Below are 22,916 nucleotides of genomic sequence, written 5' to 3'. Positions count from 1 at the left end.
GTGGAAGGAGACTCTAGTTTGTGATATACAGTGTGAACACTTCAGTGTGAAGCCATGTGCCCTGGCAGAACAGCTAGATACTGTCCAGCACAGGGACAGGTTCTGGCTATTGGTGAAAGGTTCCAATTTCTGTCCATTCTGATCCCCCTATGAGCTCAGGACTGATCTCTCTCTCTCTCTCTCTCTCTCTCTCTCTCTCTCTCTCTCTCTCTCTCTTAACAGAGCTTCTGTTGAGAGATAGATTTGGAGTGAACTAGCCCTTTCATGGGTCCTGAGCCCAGAGATACTGCTAGGAATGGCTTCCTGCCACCCACCCCACCCCAACATGGCCATCTCTACTGCTGAGACAGATTGCTCTCAGGCTGGCCAAGTGTGTACAGCCTCCTGGGGAGCAGGCTGGGCCACCTGCTTCCTGACATTCAGGGACCCTGCGAGTGGAGCAGGCTCTCTCTGCTCGTGGCTGTGGCTTCAAGCAGGTTTAGCAGGCACACATGGGAATGACGGGAGTAAGGCGCTGGCTCCGGCTCAGTCAGAATGGCCCTGTGGACCCCACATGGAATGACTGAGGGCTGGATGTAAGCAGCAGAGGAAAGGCCATCCCTGGCCCCAACCCAGGGAAGCTAAAGGGTTCATATACCCAGGTCCTCTCCCTGACGTAAGAATACAGAGGAGGCAACTTGTCCTAGGGCATAGGGACAGGCATGTCTAAGCACAACCACCTGGCTGTGTTCAAGTCCCCAGCCAAGCTGGAAGCTATGACAGATAATTGGCCTTTACTGAATCCCTTCACTTGTTATGGCTTCCTCCACACTGTTCCACACTTGGCGTTCACTCGCTCACCCTGTATTGGCCTGCCTTGCTTTAGTAGGGTATTTCCAACAACAGATCTCCAGCCGTGGATTTGAGGGCCAATCCTTTATGCATGAGAAAGATGTGAGTTGCCCTCTCTGGGCTGCTGGGCCCAGTCCTTTGAGGACTCTCTAAGCAACTGTATAAAACACACTTCAGTCTTTCCACCAGGCGGGAGAAGCTCGCGTGTTACTCTCCAATTTTAGTGTCGCTAATAAAAGGATGCTCTCAGAGGTTCCAGCTCCTGGATACTTCCAGCCTGCCTTCTGGCCAAGAGGCACTGCTGAGTACTCAAGGGAGGGATGACCAGAGAGAGCAACACCTTTTAGCAAAGCCTCAGGAGCTCTTGCTGGACCACCGGCACATGCAGGGTTGGGAGCAGGGCTGGATTGGAAACACAACTCACCTGCCGGAGGCAGAGGCATGGATTTGTGATAGATTCAGTTATCTGTGTGGATGGCCACATGCTCATTCTTTCCCTGCCAAGAGACTGAAGCGTCACATACACCTCAGCAGATAACCAACATCACATACACCTCAGCAGATGATAACCAACATCACATACACCTCAGCAGATAACCAACATCACATATACCTCAGCAGATAACCAACATTACATATACCTCAGCAGATAACCAACATCACATACACCTCAGCAGATGATAACCAACATCACATATACCTCAGCAGATAACCAACATCACATATACCTCAGCAGATAACCAACATCACATATACCTCAGCAGATAACCAACATCACATACACCTCAGCAGATAACCAACTCATGCGACTTCTGCCTCTCATGGTGTTCTGCCCTTCTCTGAGCTCTACCTGTTCTCTATCCATCTCGACTGGGTTCTCACAAAAATTGTATTTGCGTTTGCATCTCCTGGGGTCCAGGGGCCTGGGCTTGGCAGGGTCAGGAGGACCATCTGCTCCCTGCCAGGCCTTGTGAACTTTGACTCAACAGGTGAAAATGGAGGGCCATTTTCACTCTCTCCCAGACTCCTCCAGATTGTGTTGTTGGTCTTCAAAGGGCTTTTTGTTGTTGTTTGATGATTTTTTTTTTTTCTGGAGGTGTCTTGCTGAGAAAGCCAGCTGCTGAGCCAAGGCAAGCAGTAGCCTCTGAGGCCCTGCCTACTTATGCTGTGAGGGAGCAGGGCCTGGTTGCTTGGTGCTGCTGATGCGTCAGATCTGTAGCACGAGCTGAGAGCTTCCTGAGGGACTGCAGACCTGGGGGCCTTTCCTCCTTTGTGTCTAAAGACTCATAACATGAAGGGGCCAGGCTCTGCGCCTGGGTCCCTAGCAGGCTTGGGAATATATCATCTTCACAAAGTGAATGAAGAATTGGACTAGACTGTCTCTCATACTTAGCCTGCAAGTGGCTGTTGGTCACCTTTCATTATAGAGTGCTTGGGACTAGGAGTCCAGAGCTGCCACGCCTTGGGTTCTGTGTTCTATTTAGCTCTGGCAAACTCTGTATAGTCGGTGGGCTTCTGAGTGTGTGTGTGCGTACATGCATATATAGGTGTATGTGTATATATGTGCATTGAGGTCAGAGGTCAGTGTTAGGTATCTTCCTCCATTGATCTCCATTTTATTTTTGAGACAGGGTTTCAAAAGAGACTGAACCAGGTGCTCATAGATTTGACTAGACTATGAGGCCATTGAGACTCAGTGGATGCTACAATCTCCCCTCTGTCCCAGGATAAAGATACATGCCACACATCCAGCTTCTTTGTGGGTACTAGAGATCTGAACTCGGGTCCTCAGGCTGGAACAGCAGGCACAGTACTGGCTAGACAATCTTCCAGTCCTACTGTGAGCTTCTGATGTCTCATCCTCATAGGAGAAATGAATTCTGGTGAGTTTTGGGGTCTCTTCCAACACCAGAGTCCCTGGGTTCATCTCAGAGTCTTGAAAAGGGGAAGAAAGGGTTGAAGCCGAGCATCTCTCAGGAACACACTCAGGAAGGCCACCATGGTAAGCAGGGTGTGATCTAAATAAAGAGGGATAGGTTTCTTTTCAATTGCTGAGAATATATATATATATATATATATATATATATATATATGTATATGTATATGTATATGTATATGTATATACATATATATACATATATATATTATTATTCTTGTTTGATAATCTTTTCTTTTTAAGATGGTTTGAAGAATACAAGCAACAGATGATTGCCACATAATAAGCTCAAATAAAAATAATCTTTTAAGAAAGTGGTTGCTATGTAATTGAATTTAAATAATGAGTATTTTTGTTTCCCAGTAGCACAACTACTGGTAAAGATCCATTCAAACCTGTGTGTGTGTGTGTGTGTGTGTGTGTGTCTGTGTGTGTGTGAAGTCCTTGGTGCTGAGAGCTCCTCTCTAGAAAATAGTAATAGCAGTAACAATATCGTCAGAGTTGTATGTGTGTTCACACATGTCTTTGGGTGATCAACATATGGATCCCTATGAAGCACTTTTAGAAGGAAGTGTTCTGAAAGCTTCTAGAATGTTCCCCTGTGTTCCAATGGGGCCGTGAGCAACTGAGGCCGGCTTCAGCTTTGTAGTCCCACAGGTTGGGATCAAACTCTAACCCTGGTCAGCTGTGTGGCTGTGGATGACTTATATAGTTTATCGAAGCCTCAGTTCAGGGGTGGGGACAGTAAGGCAAAATCAAGTGCTCCGGCCCTTCCTCACGCACCTGCACAGAAACAGGGCTCTTGCTGAGGACCAGCTGGGCCCACACACGGTGTCCTGTAGTGCCCAGCAGTCTTGTTACAATGGGTTTTATACATGTTTTGCAGAATGGAGACCTAAGGTGCATACGTTATGTGTTTGGTAGATAGCCAAGGAAGGGGAAAGAGGTGTGAGGTTTGTCTGAACCCCTCCAAACTCGGGCATGGTCCACATTAAGTTATGACAGCTTCATCTGAAATATCTCCCACAAGTTGTTGGGAACATTTGCCAAGTGGCACTACTTTTGGACACTGTGGAGCCTTTAAGGGCTGGGGACTGGCTTGTGGAAGAGGGTTGTTAGGGGTGGGATTTCGGAAGCAATACCCATCTCTAGTTCTTGCTGCATTCTTTCTGGCTGCCACTACACACTACAGCATCGTTGAACTGAGCCGCTCTTCCGTGCTCATCCTCACCGCCATGACTGCCCAAAAAGTCACAAGTCAGAGTAAACTCACCTTCCCGAAGGTTGTCTCTGTTACATATGTTGGACATTGTGACACAAAGGCCCTGATGTGTAAGGGGACGCCTGCCTGGGTTTGTTGATATGCAGTAGCTGCTCCCTCATCCACTGTGTACTGAGGACTTTGAGTCTGAGGGTGGGGACCCCTGACCAGCTGCCTGGGCACAGAGTCCTTCCCACCCTCACATACACTTCAGCCTGCCCTAGGTCCTTGTCTCCAACTGGGGGAGGGGCCCTACCTAAGCTTATCTCCAGTTGAGGTCCCCAGACCCTATCTTCAGTGCCACTCGAAGGACCTAGAGGGCTTTTTACCATGTGAGTAACTGGGACTGGGCATTGTTAATCTGGCAGGCCCCCCGCCCAACACTGATCTCCACCCCCTTCCTGCCTTTATAAACCCTTGTGTTGCTGTGGCTCTCTCTCAGGTGCCCTGACCCAGGACATGGTTAGGCAAAGCAGGCTTACCTGGTGAGCTCCCCCCGCCACCCTCCACCCCCCACCCCTGTTCCCTGGCAGAGAGTTGCTTCTCCCTGTGCTTTCTTCCCAGCACTGCCTGGTCCCTGTTGACTAAGTTACCACTGGCTACCTGGAGGGGGTTCGTACAAAACAGTCTCTCTCCATCACTGGCCATCTGCCTTATGCACATCTGGAGTCTCCCCTCTTGTTGGTTACCAGGCTGTCAGCGGCAGCAGCCTGACCCCCTCCAAGACCCAGGAACTGGTGATGCATGTCTAAGTACTGTGTGTATGGAGTAGGTATGCTTTCTATCGCTGTGATGGACACCATGACCCAAAGCAAGCCACAGGAAGAAAGGGTTTATTCTCTTACACTTCCACCTCACAGTCCATCTTCAAGGGAAGTCAGGCTAGGAACTCAATACAGGAACTGAAGTATAGACCATAGAGGAAGAAGGCTGTTCACCGACCAGGCTCATGTGTAGCTACCTTTCTTATACCTCCTCAGACCACCTACCCAGGGGAAGCATTGCCCATCACCTACGTTAGTCACTGATCAAGAAAATGCCCCACAGACTTGTCCACAGGCCATAATGAGGGAGGCTTTTTCTTGAGTCGAGGCTCCTCTTTCCTAGTTTGTGCAAAGTTAACAAAAGGCTAACCAGCAGTGGTTGTGCCATAGATAAAGGCGCTTGGAGGCAGAGGGTGATGGTTAGAACAGTGGTGGTAATCACGCCTTCCCTGCTGGCTTGTGGTCATTGAAAGAGCCTTGTGGTGCAGTGGCTACACTTAGCCCCGCTGTTTCTGACTGGGGTGATCTCTTGCTTTAGTGACAGTGACAAGACAGATGTGGTGGATGGGAAGACAGAGTGGCTGAGTATGGGACACACTGAGCCCAGCATGACAGCAAGGACTCCTGTGAGCATCTCCTCTGACATCTGAGGCCCAGTGAGACAATCCGACCAGAGCTGGGCCTCTCTTACAGCAGGAGCTGCCCCAGTACTGTACATGTTCTCTCAGAGTAGGGGCAACAGAAAAGTCCTACAAGGATGGCTTCTCAGGGGTCCTGCCTCACTTGCTGACGCTACACACAGGTCAGCACTTCCTCTCTGGCCTACAACCCAGTAGAAGACTTTGGGTGGGAGCACCCAGCAGCTCTGAAGAGAGTATGTTCCATTGTAACTCAATCCCAAGGCTCAGGACCAGCCTCAGAAAGGCAGGCTGCAGATGCTGGGAAGGATTCAGGTTGGGTTTTGTTGTTTGTTTTCCTTGTTTGATCTCTTCTATGGACGGAGGAGGGGTCAATGTGAGAAGGAGCCAGCGTCTGGCCTGGCTGAGGGGAGAAAATGAGATAGCTTGGGTTTCATTTGCAGCCAGGCGCACTGTGAGCTTGTCTGCAAAGCTTAATAAAGACAGGAAGCCTGAGACAACAGAGGTCTCCTGAGCTGTGCAGAAACACCTCCCACAGCCTCCTCCAGTGGGCTGCCTCCTCCTCAGGCTTGTGTATATTAGTGCCTCGCAAAAGGGCAATTTTCGGCTATGTTGGATTTCCAATCTCAGCTGCATTAGTGAAAATCTCTTTCTTAAAGCCCAGGATCAGCTGGAGAAGGAGGCGGGTCTGCTCTGTGCCTGGCCCCATCAGCTTGGAGAGCCCAGTCACCAGCCAGCCTGGGCTGACACTTGCTGTTTATTGTTTAGCAGGGAAGAAGTAAGCTGTGGGATTAGGTGGACTGAAATGGGGCTACCAGCCTAGCTGTGACTCTTCCAGGGGCTCCCAGTTGACCAGGAGAAACTCTGTGGGGTGGAAGACACAGCCCTTGATTAAAAATTAGTGCAATATCAAGTTCTAGCTTTACCACAGCCTCTCTGGGTGACCTAAGGCAAGGCTCTAGATTTCTCTGGACCTGTTTGCCATCTGTAAAACCTGGGGATGTGATAAGGAACCCAAACCAACTAACCAACCAGCCAACCAGCCAACCAGCCAACCAGCCAACCAGCCAACCAGCCAACCAGCCAACCAGCCAACCAGCCAACCAACCAACCAACCAACCAACCAACCAACCAACCAACCAACCAACCAACCGACAATGAAACTATACCACAGCAGAGACAAATAATGAGGTCAGGTTTGGTTTGTTCTTTCTTTTTTTCTCTGCTAGTCACTCTGGGTTCAAGAAGGCTGATCTACTAAGGGAGAAACCAGGCTTTGGGGACCAAAGCTGACCAGCAGGACCAGCATGCTGTAACAGTACCTGGCAGGCATGCGTATGTTTGATCTCAAATGTCAGTGCTGATCGATTAATAGGGTCTGCCTTGAGCCCCATGATGGGTGGATGGGTCTGTTTGATCCAGGCACAGCAGGATGGATTGCCAAGATCAATTATTGATGTCTGGCAAGATTAGAAAAAGAAAACAGAATGACAGGACCATGAGGCTCTGGGTACAGCCTAGGGACTGAGAAAGCTGTTGCCAGTCATGTGGTCATGTGACCTAAGGACTGAATTCAGTTAAGCGTCACACATAATCTCCCATGGATGTCTTCCTTGCCCAGCCATCTGAGGCTGGACATTAGAATGTAGAAGAGTCTGCTCGGGTGATCTGAATGCAGTTCACCTGAGCAGAGCAATGCTAGACACAGTAGTCAGCATCTGCCTAGGCTCCACTCACTCATCGGGACTTAGGGTACTTACTTCGCTATATGAATATGTGAGGCACCCGTGAACTCACAAAGAGGATATTTGGTCCAGTAGAAAAAGTAAATGAAGCCCACTGGCAAAGGATGAGGAACTGTGGCCTACAGTCAAGGTGCCTGGATATTTAGAAGAAGAAGCTCACTTGACATTAATGTGGTGACTTTGGATGAGACTAGCCCCAATAGGTCCGTATGTTTGAATACTTGCTCCCTAGTTAGTGGAACTGTTTAGGAAGGCTTAGAAGGTTTAGAAGGATTAGATGCTCGTTCTTGATGGAGGTGTGTCACTTGGGGTAGGCTTAAGGCTTCAAAAGATTTCAAAAGCATGTCTCTCCCACTCTGCTTTACTTCTTGTTTGTGGATCAGAATGTGAGTTGTCAGCTGCTGCTCCAGCACCATGCCAGGCTGCCTGCCTGCTGCCATGCTCCCCACCATCATGGTCATGGCTTCCCATCCCTCTGGAAACTGTACGCCCCAAAGAAATCCTTCCTTCTGTGAGTGGTGTTTTATTACATGTTAGAAAAGTAGCTAAGATAAGGGACCGTTAACTGAAATTCAGTTACAGGTGCCCTGTGAGCGAGTACACACGCTCTTTGAAGGACAGCTGTGAAAGGGGCTTGCTGTGTAGCTTCAGGAACTCGGGAACTCAGCCAGGAGTCCCGGCAGGAGCATCTTCTCAGGTCACTCTCATTAGTCGTGACTGTTTGCGGTGGCCTCTCAAGTGTCTTTAGACCAGTGGTCTTAATCACCTAGAGACACATCTTTTGGTATTTCAGCTGATCTTTTTCCTTTCTTCCTTGTGGATAAAGAGGAAGACTGGTTGGGTGTCCACTGAGATGTGAAGAAGTGGAGAGAAAGGAGCCCTTCTTTTTGAGACACGGTGTTTACCCAAATAATTTTGCCTGATCCCACAAGGGTCTGGAAACCAACGAAAATATATTTGAATAAATAAATAAATATTAATGTTAGGTGCGATGCCACCGATTCTTGTGATAGCTTCGTTTTGGCGAGACATGTATCCTCCCTCTCCCCCTCCTCTCCTTGTTTTGCAGACCCCCCCTGCCCCCAGTTTGGTTTGCTGCATCTCATAACTTGCTTCCCTTAAAACCTCATTCTGCATGTATCCAGCCAGCAATGACCCAGCACATGAGGCACTTTTGTAAGAATTTATATATTAGGAGAGTCTCCTGTGACTGTAAAGCACCCTGTGAGGCTGGGGAGTCGGTGAAGAAAGGCTGAAGCTAGGGCTCAGAGCCCCTTTATTTTAAAGACAAGGGGATATGGTTCAGAGAGGCGTGGTGACTTGGCCAAGGCCAGTGAGTTAGAGACACAGCCATGTCCCCTGGCGTTCCTAGGCTGGAGGCTTCCCAGCACGCTGAGACATTTGTTGGCTGAAGAAGACAAGCCCCTTGCTTTGTGATGCAGTAATCAACTACTCCTGCATTGTGTTTGGAGGTGATGATACAGTTGGGGCAGGTTGGGGGTCACCTCTGTGTGTCCACTGTCCCCAGATGATGGGAAGAGCAGAAATGGAGACTCAGTGCCTGCCCACGGATGGTGAGGCTACACATGTGAGTTCAATTCCAGGCTGGCGCAACTCGGGCTTGGCTCTCAACACACTGTGTGTTCTGGGAGTGGGTGGGGACACTGTCTTCTGCAAGCCTGCCCCTGGCAGCTCAGCAGATGTGTTTATTTCTTCCTTCTCCACTTAGGAGGCAGGCAGCAGGCCTCTGTCAGGACAGGGAGAGGGAGGCTCTGGGGCTGATGCCTGGGGCTCTGATGTGGCAGTTCAGTGTCCGCACCTAGGACCTCAGGCTACCTGCTGTGCTCATTTGCAGTGTGGGGGCTAAAGTCATCCTTTCTCATGGAAGGTCAGGGGCCTCAATGCATTAGTCAATTCCTGAGGGCTTAGGAAAGTCCCTGATTGGGGAGCAAGCTGCCTGCCTTAGCTCTTAGCTTGAGAACTCTCAGAAAGGAGCATGTGTGACTCTGGAGTTAAAAAAAAAAATCCTGCTTGCCCTTCTTTTTTTGATTATCAGAATCAAAGATACATATGCCAACAACCTAGAGGTAGCATTCTGCTCATGTTTCTTGCTGTATTTATTTCCCCTGTGCAGTGTGTGTGTGTGTGTGTTTGTGTGTGTGTGTGTGCGTGCTGTTAATTACAGTTTATGAGAGGCCATTGTTTTGGATTGAGCTCTACAAGGCCCCAGCAGGCCACCCAAAATGGAAACAGGCAAGCTAAAAAGTTCCAAATAACTAAATTAAAACCTGAGGGCTGGGTAAATGGCTCAGTGGGAAAGGGTACTTGCTATTAATCCCGACAACCCAGCATGATTCCCAGAATCCACATGGTAGAAGGAGAGAATTGACTCTCTAAAGTTGAAGATCATAAATGCCATGCTCACACGTGGGCATACACACATATAAACACACACATACACATCACATATCACACACGCATGCACAAGCACACATATACCATAAATAAATATAATACAAACATTGAAATCTCAGCAGTTTAAGAGCCGACCTGAGGAGCCAGGTTAAAGACAATAACTACCTCACAAGTAGGCCATCACTGACTAAAGTGGTAAGAAGTCCCCTGTGCCTTAACTCAGATCAAGAAAGTGAGTTTAGAGGCTGGGGAGATGGCTTAACAGTTAAGAGCACTGACTGCTCTTCCAGAGTGAACCAGGTTCAAATCCCAGCTCCCACATGGCAGCTCACAATTGTCTGTAACTCCAAGGTCTGATGCCCTCACACTGATGTACATGCAGGGAAAACACCAGTGCACATAAAATGAGAATAAATAAATTTTTTGAAAAGACAAAAATTTTCCCATCTGACTTTTGATCCTTATTTTTGCTTTGCCAATCTTTATTTTTTAGATTTCAAAAATTACTTTAAATTGTGTGTGTGTGTGTGTGCGCGCGCGCACCTGTGTCTGTGTGAGGATATGTACATGTGGGACTAGTGCCCAGAGAGGCCAGAAGGAGGCACTAGAGACTCTGGAGGTAGAGTTGCAGGAGCGTAAGAGCTACCTGATTCCAGTGCTGAAACCTGAACTTGATTCCTCAGGCCCTTAACCAACAAGCCATCTCTCCAGTCTCTGCTGCCTAGGAAGCCCCTCATCAGTGCTCACCTCAGTGAGTGCCCAGCCAGACTCAGCCCCATTCATGAACCACTGATGAAGCCATGAACTCTGCTCACCACTATGAAAAATACCTGACAGAGGCAACTTGAGAGGAGAAAGGTGTACTCTTAGCTCTTGATCTAAGAGAGCACATCATAATTGTCAAGTCCTAGCATTAGGAGCTCAAGGAAGATGGCCACAGTCACAACTGCTCAGGACAGATGGACACTGTGGTTCACAACCACTCAGGAATCAGAGAGTCACAGGCTCTGGTTCAGCTCTATTTTCTTTCTTATTCAATTCTAGTCCCCTCCCTGCAGGATAGTACCACCCACAGCTGAACCTCCCTCAGCTGACCTCCCTCAGCTGAACAGTCTCTGGAAACACTCTCACAGACATTCCCAGGGGCACGTCTTCTGGATGATTCCGAGTCCAGTATGCCATGAAGATGGACCATTGCAAGCCAGTTTGATTTCTGATACTCAACTTGCACAGATTTTGTTGACAATTTGTGTATGTGTGCATGTATATAAAAGTACATGTCCCTATTCAGACACACTACACATATAATTGAGCATGTATTATCAGTATAATTGAGAAAAAATTGAAACCAGGCCCACGTACAAATCTAGCATGAACGCAGTCCAAGGCTGATGTGACTCTGTCTGGAGGAGCCAGCAGGATGTTGGAGGGCGTTCTGAGAAGAACCAGAGACGGAGATGGTACAGGCATCAGGGGAGGATATGAAACCGGTTAGTGTCCTATGTAGGGCGATAAAAACATAACCTTGGGAGTGATCTTTTTACACGGCGGGGAAAAAAGTCTGCAATATACTCTTATGTAGCCCCACAAAGTTCATTCCTCTGGAACCCCGAAGAGAGTCCTCCACACTCTGGGTGGGCTGCTAGGTGGTGGGAGGCCAGGCTTCTCCCCATCTTTCCCCATGATGCTTAGTAGTGTCTGAGTGTGCTGGCCACCAAGACACAAAATAGCTTCACCTTCCACACAACAGTGATGTGTATGTGTGTGTGTTGCCATCTTGGACTTCAGTTTTTGGGGTACTGAAGAGTGAGAGGAATTTGCATTTATCAGCCTGGTTGGAGAAGGAGCCAGGAAGCCTCCAAATGTGTGAGCGGCTCACAGGCACACCTGTGCCTCACTCATTCACTCTGCTTCCTTGAGCTGGTCACGTTCCCTGTCTCCTTCAGCTGAACTGAGTCTCTAGGTTTCAGAGGTTTGTGGAGCTGACGTTCCCTCCTGAGCCTCTCATCTAGGGGGGCTAATATTCTGGTGCACAGAGATTCAGGCAGAGATGCTAAGGTTAAAAGGCCAGCCTTTGTCCATGACAAACTGATGAGCCAAGCTGTGGGGACGGGCAAGGGTTCCTCGCAGGAACTTGGCCTTGTTGCCTATGAGTACAGACATTTCCGGCTCTCTTTTTTGATTCTGCCATTTACAGTTCAGAGAGTTGGACACATTCCACATAGAAAACGGCCTTGGCTCTGCTCTTTTAGGATAGGACCAGGCTTCTAAGTTTGTTTCACAGTCAAGGCCCTGAAAAGGGGTAAAAGTTGCTGGCTATCTCCAACTGAGAAGGGGAGCTGCAAAGGGCTGTTTTAATCTGCACTATGAATTTTAAAGCCCTGTAGCTTCATGTGTTGGGAGACCCCATCAAAATGCTAATAGCTCTGTGTTCCTACCTCCTGCAGCCCCTTCTGCATTCGGGAATATTTATGTGGGAGCAGGGAAGAATTACAAAGAGTCGAGGTGCCGTTTGCCTGGACTCTACCGCAGCCCTGTAGGTTATAAAGTCTGAATTAATAACCCCAGCTGCGCAGGAAAGCTGCGGTTGGCCACAGGCTGGGCACTTCCCTCAGCGGCAGGTTCAAGTTCTCAGCTTTCGGCTTCCTTTCTAGCGGCAGGGTGGCCACGTTTAAATATCTCTATTACCGCCATGTGGCTTTTAAAATACTGTGTCTCCGGGAGGCAAAGTAGCCGAGGACATGTAGTTCACAGGGGTACGGCTGCATATTGCAGCCACATGGCATTCAAGGTCTAGAACGCATGGAGACAACTGGCACCAAAGCCCACACCAGCACGGAGACTGGCGTTCTAGATTCCTGTGCCAGAGCATGGGAGGGTCCAGAAGCCTTTGAAACACTAGATGTCTAGACTTAGGCAGTCTAGTGACATGGGAGCATGACAGTTTGGGTGTCTCTATGGAAGGATACACATCATGGTGCTGCTCACCAGATGCCTGGTGTTGTACCTTGGGTGGCTTTGACTGCAGTCATTGGGTTTTGATGTTCCCTCTTCCAGGTTTGGCTCTGTGGCTTAGACAGAGCCTTTGTCTCCCTTGATCCTCACCATCTTGTGTAGGAGACACCTGCCTCTGTCTGGAAGCTCTGTAAAGCCCACACCTTCCACAGGCTTCTTCAAGCAGATGGCTCCCCAGGAAGGCTATGGGACTTAGGAGTCTAGGTTCCACCCCTATGGACAAGTCCCTTAAGCCACCAAGGCTTGTAGGTTTCTCTGTTGCAAAATACCCAGTAAGTCTGCCAGCATGGGTGAGCGGCAGCCAGTAGGATTAGGAATCAGGATCCGGTCCTTCCTCTATGAGTCCTCATCAGGATTTAATTGTACATATGTGCTCTGGATCCCATCCCCTCTGCCTATAGAATGGGCATACTGCTCATGATTCCCTTGCAGCTGGGGCCAGGGAGCAGGATGAGAGTAGGGTTCAAATGTGAAGTGAGGTTCTGGGGTGCTCTTAGCCATATTCTTCCCCAGACCAGGAGCAGGGGACTCCATATGGGCTGAAATGGACACAGAAGCAGTTTCATACCAGCTGATGACAGGAGGGATCCAGGGCCATACACTCTCCCTCCTGCCTGTGTGTCTAGGGCAGATCTGCACAGGAAATCACAGTGAGACTCTGGCTAGCATGTGCATTTGTCACAGACAGTCCCCAAGCCCCTGAGCAGATGGGAGGCGGGATGGGAGGGTTATTAACAGTGGGTACCAGGAGTCCACAACTTCTGTGCTGATTCATGGGGTCAGTACGTTGGTGCTTGTTTTCTCTGACTCCCCGGGTCCTTGACAGCTGACCACTGGGAGTCTTATATGGCCCTGGAGCTCTTTTGTCATCAACTGCTGACAGGCTGCATTTGTGCCCATTTCATCCTATCTCGATCCACCTGCTTCTGGCCTGGAGCAGGTTTATGGTCAAGAACACCTCAGGACCTCACTTTATATTTGAACCCTACTCTCATTCCTCTCCAGCTGCAAAGAAAAATGAGCAACATGCCCATTGTCTAGACACAGGTGATGGGAACCACAGCAGGCATGAGCAATTGAATGCTGGTGAGGCTTCATAGAGAAAGAGCCGGTATCATGACATCCTATAAGACCCTTCCTTGGAGGACCCTTGCTGTGATGTCTAACAGACCCTGTGCTGTTGGGGTGGTCCTCCATTCATCCTTTATGATCTGAGCATGCTGTGATCCCAACACCACCCTATTGAGACCCTGGAGCACAGTTAGAAGGCTGACTTGGGATTTATTACTAGGTCTGGTGAGGCTGTTTGACAGGACTGGTGCAGAAGCCCCACCCCTATTTACAGGACAAGTGCGGATGGAGAGCCTTGCTGAGCCTTGGATGGGCCCAACACCCCAGCAGCTTCATTAAGGGACCCATGACATACAGGACACAGCAGGAATGCATCCCAGCATGCCTGAGTTCTGCTCACCCTCCACTCCCAAGCTAACCACCCCCTCCCCTGTAGCTCATTTAAAACAAAGCAAAACAAAGCCATGACTTGGTTTGGAGCCATGAACTGTGGAGCTTTTATCTGTCTGCAATAACGCCTCAGGTTGGCAGAGGGCCAGCCTGGGTTCTGGGTCTTAGCATGAATGCCCTGCAAGGTGTTCAGGGACCGCTCCGTCTGGACTCCACAGCCTCTTCCAGGGAACCGAGACCCCGAGTCCTGGTCTCAGGACTCACCAGCAGCTAGGAGGTATTATAGTGGCTGCAATAGAGCAAGGAGCCAGGGTAAAGAAGGGGGTGCAGACAGGGAGAGAAATAGAGTGAGGGGCTTCAGGCAGGAGCTGGTTTAGGAAAAGATGGGCTGTCTTCATCCTGGAACAGCCTGCTGACTTGGGTCCCACCACATGGAGAGACTAAACCCATGTTCTTCAACATTATCTGGGAACAATGTAAGGAATAGTCCAGAGTCCAGCTGTTGCTGATTAAATGCTGGCTTGTGAATGGGGAGGAGACATATCTGTTCTCTGGGCAGAAGCCTCAGAAAAAGAGGAGGTGGCCTTCTAGGAGTATAACTAGGGCACACTCGTTTTGGCCACTCTCAATTTTGTTATTGTAGTAAATAAATACACATAACACATTCACCATTTTGAGTGTGGTGTGTGTGTGTGTGTGTGTGTGTGTGTGTGTGTGTGTGTGTGTGTCTGCTGAAAGCCAGAAGCCATCACTAGGTGTCTTCCTCAATTACCCTCTACCTTATTTTTTGAGATAGAGGCTTTCATTGAATCAGCTTGCTGGTTTGGCTGGACTGCTCAGCCAGCGATCCAGTCTGAGCCTCCACAGAGCTGATGGGTGCTGGGGATCCAAACTTAGGTCCTCTTTTTTTCACTCCTAACTAATGATCTTATCTTAGAGACCCATTTGTCCTTCACCTGTTCTTGTATTATCCACCCACCCATCCATCCGATCAGTCACCCACCCTCCCACCTATACATTATCTAACTGTCTTTATGCCTACCTACTTACCCCATATCTTTAAGTTTCCATACCTACACCCATCCACACATTCAGCCACCATCCATTTATACAACCACCCATCATTTATTCATTTACACCCTGCAACCATTTACCCATCCACACACCCCCACATCTGCCCACCCTCTATCTCCCCATCCTGGCAGTCAACTCTGACTCTACTCCTTTCAGCCATACAAGTTTTCACATGTCATTCTCCACCTGCCCACCACCCACCTCATAACGGCCCTCCATCCATTCAACAATTATCTTCTACTAAGCCTGGGACTGAGGTTCACAAAAGGGCAAAGAATAGGGTAAGATTCTGTCCCTATCTTGGCAGAGGCTATAGTCAGGTAGGTGGAAAAGAAATCACAAAACCCAAACAATATATATCCTGTTATCCCCACACCCAGACACACATTATTAGGATAACATAAGAGAACCATGTTTTATCATGTCTGCCATGATACTGGGAACACTCATCAGAAAAGATCATTGAAGCGAGGTTTTGAAGGTAGTTAGGAATTTTGTTAAGTGTTGGCAGGACTAAAGTTTGGAGCTGGAAAAGGAAAAGGGGGAATTCCAGGAGGAGGGAACATTAGTTAGGTAGAGCCAAGCATGCTGGCAGGGTCACTCAGGTGAGTTTAGTCTGACAGGCATGTGTTCCTACCATGTCGGCCTGAGTGGGCCTGGGGGCCAGTGGAGGATCAGATGACAAAAGATCTGTGTACCAGCAGCAGGAGGCCATGAAACCCTCTGCAGCAAGACAGAGACAGCACTTGCTGTACACTTAGCGGCTCACTGTGACATCAGAGATGGCAGGCTGGTGGGAAGAGAGGCTGGAAACTGGCAGTCAAGCCTCAATCTCCTCTGAAGCCAGTGGACAGGCAATCATGAACTTGAGCCTTGGTGGACATGGATAGAAGCCATGACAATGGAGGATTTAGAAAAGAGGAAGGCTACCTGGAGAACCACACGGCAGTGTATGGCATGTTGGTTTTATCAGTGCTATAGGACTCAACAGACACCACTGTAATGGCAGAGGGCATTATCAAGGGGGTACCCATGCTGTGTTAGCTTGCTGTGTTTATTGACTTATGTTTGTGTGTGTGTATATATATACATATATATGTATATATATGTATATATACACACATACATGTATATACATGTATATATATACATATATGTGTATATACATATACACATATACATCATATACATACACACACATATATACATACATAGACATAGACAGACAGACAGACAGACAGACAGATAGATGTTTTATCTGCATGGATGGATACACTTCACATGCACACCTGGTACCCAAGGAGGCCAGAAGAGGCCATCAGATCCTCTGAATCAGTGTTACAGATGCTTATGAGCTGTCAGTAGGTATAAGAGCAGCCAGTGCTCCTAACTGCTGAGCCATCTCGCCACCCCCAACCTGCTGTATTTAAATCAAAAGGTAGGGGGATGGAAAGAGAGATGCCCATGAGTCCCTCCAACTCGGGCTTTGACTGTGAGAGATTTTTAAGATGTCACTTTTTTCAAAATTAATTTTTAGTATCTCAGAAACCAGGCTGAATCACATAAAAAGTGAGGTCATAATTAATTAAATTAACTGGTGCTATTAGGTGTAATTAAAACTACAGTGATTGTGATCTTGGAACTTGGTGTCAGGCTCTCTGCTGCCTCCATCTTTGCCTTTCTTAGGGAGTCACCCATCAGCCCCCTAGTTACCAAACTTGGCTGTCTCCCAGATGTGGTTTTGGGCTCTGTGTAGGTAGATCTCTTGTACTCAAGCCACTTTCTGTTTCATTCAAGGCTACCTCAGACATCAGGGAGAGCTTTATCCAAGATAAATCTGGCCTACAGGAGTGGCAGTCGGGTGGGAGTTGAGTCCCTTCTGCTCTGCCCCGGCCTTTCCTTTCATTAGGTCAAGGGTCACTGCCAACTTCATCTGGCTACCATCTTTCCACAATTGCTTCCTCAGATCCCTTTCTTGTCTCCCGGGGGTCTCTGGCTGGAACATGGGGGACCCCCTCTCCCCAGGGGCAGAAGAAGTGGGAAGGAGATCCCAGCAGAGTGGCCTCTCTGGGAAAAGGCTTGGCAGGAGGTTTGTCTGTCCCGGCTATGTGGTCACAGCTCATCCTTTAGGCTGCAGGATGGAGGGATCTGTCTGCCCTACAGATGCTCCAGTGGGAGCGGCTGACACGGAAAGTGATTTTGTCAGAGCTGGGCCCTGTTCAACCTCCTGACACGAAGCCTGCAGCTGCTTCTGGCTGGAGCCTTTAATTTCGTTAATGTGTGACATTCACCCAAGCTGCGTAGCTGACGGGCATGCTTGACATTAATACGTGTTCTGAGTGTTCCCTTGAGCTCATAAAAACTCATTATCAGTTCTGAGCCAGTAAATGTAGTTCCCGATCCTCAGAGGTGCCCCGGGCAGTAGAACCCTGGACATCTGTCTTCACCAGCCGTCAGACTCCTCCCTTTGTCCTGGGACTCAGTGTCTCAGCTCCGGGGTGGGAGGAACCAAAACAGACATCCCCAAAGCAGAAACCTTGTTTCAGGTTTACAACCAAGACAAGAGGCACCTTCTGCTTGTACTTGCTCTGTATCTATCTGATGAAGACATGCTGACGTGGACACCAAAGCATGGTGGTAGAAAGGTTCTTGTGTCCTGAAATAGATATGGCCATGGTATCTGATAGGCAGATGGTAAAGAAGTTTGCCCCACAAGCAGTATGGGATAAGTTAAAAGCCAGGAGTATAGCCATTCTTACATTCAAAGGGGTACAGTGCCTCAGACTCATGAGGTGTCCATTCTCTGTGTCAAGACTCCGTTTGTTGTCTGTGTATCATGGATGCGTGTGCCGCACGGTCAGATAGTCATAGATGTGGGTCACAGTCTACAGCTGTACCAAAGTTCTATCGAGTATTTTGGGTTGATGAGGATGGCCACTTCTGTGTCTAAAATGAAAAATATAACCAGGAATGGTGGCTCACAGCATTAGGGACTTGGAGGCAGAAGGATCAGGAGTTCAAGGTCAGCCTTACCTACAGAGTGAGTTGAAGGTCTTCATGAGGCTAGGTGAGATTCTGTCTCCAAAATATAACAACAACAACAAGAAACAAATAATAACAATAAAACCTTCCAAAATGAAAATTCTGTATGTTCATATGTATGCACATGTGTATGAGATAGAGAAAATACTTTTCTCTGTGTGCATGCATATCATATGTGCACGTGTGTGTTTGTGCGTATGTCCAAGTGTGAACATAGCATATGTGGTATGTATATGTGCATGTGTATATTGTTGTGTGTTTGCTTGGATTTCTTCAACTGAAGCTGTCTTCTGGCCCATGATGTATGAGGTTTCCAGGGCTCTGACTGATAGCACTACAGAGATAGCCAGGTAAGGCCAAGCCTTGCCCCCATCTGTACCGCTCCCCATTGGTTAATATACTGAGAGTCTGACTCATTAGGGGACCTTACACTCACCCACACCCTACTGGGAACTCCCTCATGTGGAAGCTGTACCCATGTCAGTCTGGGCTCCCCAGGTCTAAGTTCTGATCACCTTGCCAAAACTTTCTTTTTAGACTTTGAGAAGTTTGCTTACCTCCTTTGTGCTCAAGGTCTTCAAAGCTGAAGCAGACAGGCTTTCTTGTGGTGGTGTCCTGGCTCCTGTCTGAAGTGGCATGAAATGGCAGGGCCTCCACTGATCAGTTTGGCTCAATTTTTGTGGTCCCAGGGTCACAACTGAAACCTTGCTCCTGCCTACTTGCCATGGTGGCTGTAAGCCTTGCTTACATTGTTCCTCTGTACTGTGACAAGCCAGTTCCTAGGACTAGCCTAAGCCTTGGCTAGCGAATACGTCACTAGGATGTGGTGAATTTTACCCTTCCTCTGAAACAATTCCTCCTCCTCCTCTTCCTCCTCTTCTTCCTCTTCCTCCTCCTTTTCAAAGTGACAGGAGAGGCTGAGCTTCTGGGCCACACTGTGAAGCTGAGATGTCACTTCCAAAGCCTCTCTTCTGGTTGCTCATCTCTTTGTGCACAGTACTTGAAATTATAGGTCTGCCCAAAGAGCCAGCATTCGTGAGGTGATGCTGGACTCCCCTTTTTCAGTTATCAGAAAGGCCTTTGCAGCTCAGAGCAAAGATGTACATGCTGGCATTGGGATCCACAGCTCATTGTCTTGGGCACATGAGTCCCAGTGGTCCAGGGCTGGCGTGGGAAGACTAACAAGATGGAAGATGCGTTTCTTGCTGGCTTGGGCTCTCTGCCCTGCTCTGGGAGTCCTGGTCTGGTTCAGATTCCAGGGGAAGGGGAGCCTGGAGTGAGAGTGTATGCCATGTATGGGCAGAAGTGCTCTGGAGGCCACATGTCATGCCCCACTAACCCGCGCTTTCCCTCTTCCCCATCTAGAGTTGCCCTGACGCTGTCATCAGGAGACTTCAAAAGCATCTCTCAGTTCCTTCCCAAAAGGAAAAGGACAGCTGGAAGAGGTAGGGTTTCCTGACAAGGTGGCAGTGGCCTGGCTTGTTCAATCATATAACTAAACTCTCATCTGTCTCCTGCCCTCCAGGACCAGCTTTCTGAGGGAGGGAGAGTCTTTGGGCTCCTGCCCTAGGGATAGAGGGCAGGGGAGGGCAGCTTTACATCGGTCTCTGTCTCCTGATGTTAATTCAGGGATGACAGAATCAGCTGGGGGACCATCCAGAAGGGAGAACTAGCTCTTGGAGGAGGGCACACAGCTCCCAGGAGCCCTTTCTGGTCTTCCTCAGCATCCATCTCAGTCATGGACTGTGAAGAAGAAGCAGATCCCTTGGGTACTCACCACCCTGGGGGTGACACTTAACATTTAACATCACAGAACTAGTGTCTGTCCCCTTGTCCATGATAATACTGGGCATGACAAGACTGACTTCCACCTCTGGGGCTCTGGGACCCCAGAAATGCTGGGTGGCCTTGTGGAAGATTCCTGAGTGAGGAGTTAAGGCCTACTGTCTCCTGGCCAGCTGTAGCCACTTCAAGGTGTGATCTTGGCATTATATCTACCTCTGTTTTAAAAGAGAAAAGAAACTTGGTCTTAGAGGTGAAGAGACTTTCTTGGGGGGTCACGAAGCACTGAGTGGTGGTGGTTGGGGGTTGAATCCCTGACTGAACAGCACCAGAGTTCTGGGTCCTTTACTCATTCGATGACTTGATGGTCAAGATTAAACTAAACCTATGAACTAAGTTGCCTGTGTGAAATTCTGGTTCTTGAAAAAACATGAAAGCCGTTTGTTCTTTTGTCTGGAGTTTGTTCTTTCACACTGAACTTTTTATAAAATAGCCATGGGTCTTCTTTTTCCTGTTCTTGTTTTTCTTCCTGTTTTTTTTTTTTTTTTTTTTTTTTTTTTCTGTTCCTAAAACTAGAAAGAGAGTAAGTAACATCTTCTCACATCATCTGGGGAGAGCTGAGATGAGGAAGATTCTAGAAGTATCCTACACAGTTCCTTGTGTGAGCCCTTCTGATGCTTTCCCCATGCCAGAGGTTGTCTTCGGCAGGACATGGTGCATGCGCACAGATTCGCTTTAACAGTGGGCTGGTGGTACTTTCTTTCTAGCTGCCCTGCTGCCTGTGGCTGGCCTGCACTCGGCCGCCTTCCTCATTCCCAATTCAGTTCCTCAGCTGTTTTTTTTTTTGCACTGTGCAGAAGGCTGCCTGTGGTTTGTTCTGGCTGTGATCTAAGACTGAGGGGCTAGCAAATGCTGAGATGGGCTGAGGTTCAAGTGGATGTTGGTCTTTTGGGCATCTGTAGCCTGCAGTTCTCTAGCTTTGCATCCTCCAGCAGTAGCTTCAGCCTTGATCTCCACAGGAGGCATGTATATACACAGAGCCTGGATCTTCCTTTGTCAGAGGCCTCCTGCTACTGGGAGTAAGCTTGCCTCCCCAGCACAGTCTTTCTCCCATACACATCTTTGAACACCACAAACATCAGGAGTCATCACTGGGTGGCCTTCTGGAGAAGTCAGAAAGCCTGACAGTTGAGCCTGGGCCCTCCTGTAAACAGACAAATGCTTGTCACAGAAAACAACATAAAATCGCCTCAGATTAACAGGCAGAGGCCAGGGCTGCATGGCCCTACTTGTGCTGGGGCCTAGCTATATCCAGCAAGTGAAGGACAGCTCATCTGTGAAGAAGACCAATAGCATGCATCTCTTTGGGCCCGGGTTATGTACACTTCCCAGGTCATCTGTTCTATCCTCTCAGTCTCTAACCACCCTGTAACCACAGCACTCTTATCCCATGTCCTGAGGGAAGGTGATGGCCAGAGGGAGTCACCTACTCTACTTGCTTAGAACAATGACAGCTCTCTTGGGGTCCTGTGGCTTCTCAGAGGACCTTCCTAAAAATACCCAGGCTTCAAGGCATGAGCGTGGGTGTTTATCACCGAAGAGTGATGCTACCCAGGAGACGCATACCTTTTCCTGAGCCTGGTCTAAAAATGGCTGGGAAAGGGGTCTGGCTTGTGTCAGTGAGCACTCAGTTCTCAAGTCCTGGGGCTCAAGGCCATCGGGGTGTGAGCTGCCTTTCCCAGCTTCTACTCCCAAGTTGACGTAGTTCTCCCAGTCACTCTTCCTGGGCCCTTTCAGCAGGAAACTACTGTTGATTGCAACAACATCCAAAAGCCAACTTCATGAGTTTCTTATGGGTGGGGTCATTTGAGCTTCAGAGAAATGATGCTCCAGGGTACATGTTTACCAAGAAGTTAGGGGAGAACTCACGACGACAGGCTTCCTGACCCTGAAACTGTCTGCTGAACATGCAAAGGCCACATCTTCCATGCATGGCGACAACCTTCCCTAATTCTCTACTCAGCTTTGTACAGTGTGCACAGGACAGGACAAAGGGTGTTCCCGGTCAGGCACCTGTAATCCCAACACTTGGGGAGACTGAGGCAAGATCAAGAGAGGCCAGAGGGCTACACAATAAGATATTGTATGTGGAGATTATACATACATACACATATACATATACACATATGTGTGTATACGTGTGTGTGCGTGTGCGTGTGCGTGTGCGTGTGCGTGTGCGTGTGCGTGTGTGTGTGTGTGTGTCATTCCTTCTTACACACATAGGGTTGGGAGGGCACCAGCGGGTCAGGATACAAAGAGTTGGAGTAGCTGAAAAGTGACTGAACAGATTGAATCTCTATCTTGGGGTTCTTCACTCTCAGGAATTTATACTCCCACTGCTAGGAACTGGCTCTGATGGATAAGAACATCTCCTTGGGCTGAGCAAAACCCTGTGTGCCCTGTCTGCCTGCCCCGAATATGCTCCCTGGGGCTGCAGAGATGAGTGTGGCTACTTTTCTTCTCACACTCACCCAACCCTGCTCATCTACTGGCTGAGGATCCCCAGCCACCTTGGCCTCCTTGGCAGCAAAGGTAGGTGTTGCTCCTCTCCACCCTTCTCTGAGCAGACTCAGCCTGCATCAAGTCCCTCCTCAGCCTCAGAGCCCAGCCTGACTCTAGCTGGGTTCTGACCCCAGCCAGGAAAAGAAGCCAGCTGTCTGTCCTCAATGCTGGGTGTGATACTGAGATACAATGATTCTCATATCCTGTTGGGATTCCAACTTCTGCTCTGTGTATTTTCAAGGTGTAAAAGGAGTCTGCTGTGGTGGCGGACACATTTGCCCGTGGTTCATCCCTAAGCATGAGGGTACCATGTGATGGAGAGAACTTCAGCCCCTCTCCTTGCTTGCTATCAGCCTAGGCGATGTCCTCAGTCCATTCTCTAGCCCATGA

At 48.7% G+C, this 22,916-nt stretch overlaps 1 protein-coding gene across 3 annotated transcripts in view; it reads left to right on the top strand.

The window, feature by feature from the left end:
* Positions 1–22,916, top strand: part of Tspan18 (tetraspanin 18) — a 128,855-nt gene that overhangs the window by 5,567 nt on the left and 100,372 nt on the right. Inside the window, exons 1-2 of one of the 3 annotated variants that reach the window (XM_034495066.2) lie at positions 6,346–6,621; positions 19,548–19,627. The exons of 1 other annotated variant lie outside the window; for it this stretch is intronic. The gene's annotated coding sequence lies outside the window, so the exon portion shown is untranslated. Of the gene's footprint in view, positions 1–6,345; positions 6,622–19,547; positions 19,628–22,916 lie in introns of those variants that run through there. One more of the 3 variants, XM_034495065.2, reaches the window with a different exon arrangement.

Source organism: Arvicanthis niloticus, chromosome 2 (genome assembly GCF_011762505.2).
Source record: "Arvicanthis niloticus isolate mArvNil1 chromosome 2, mArvNil1.pat.X, whole genome shotgun sequence".
NCBI lineage: Eukaryota > Metazoa > Chordata > Mammalia > Rodentia > Muridae > Arvicanthis > Arvicanthis niloticus.
Note: the sequence above shows the minus strand (reverse complement) of the source record. Positions and strands in the feature narration are given on the sequence as shown.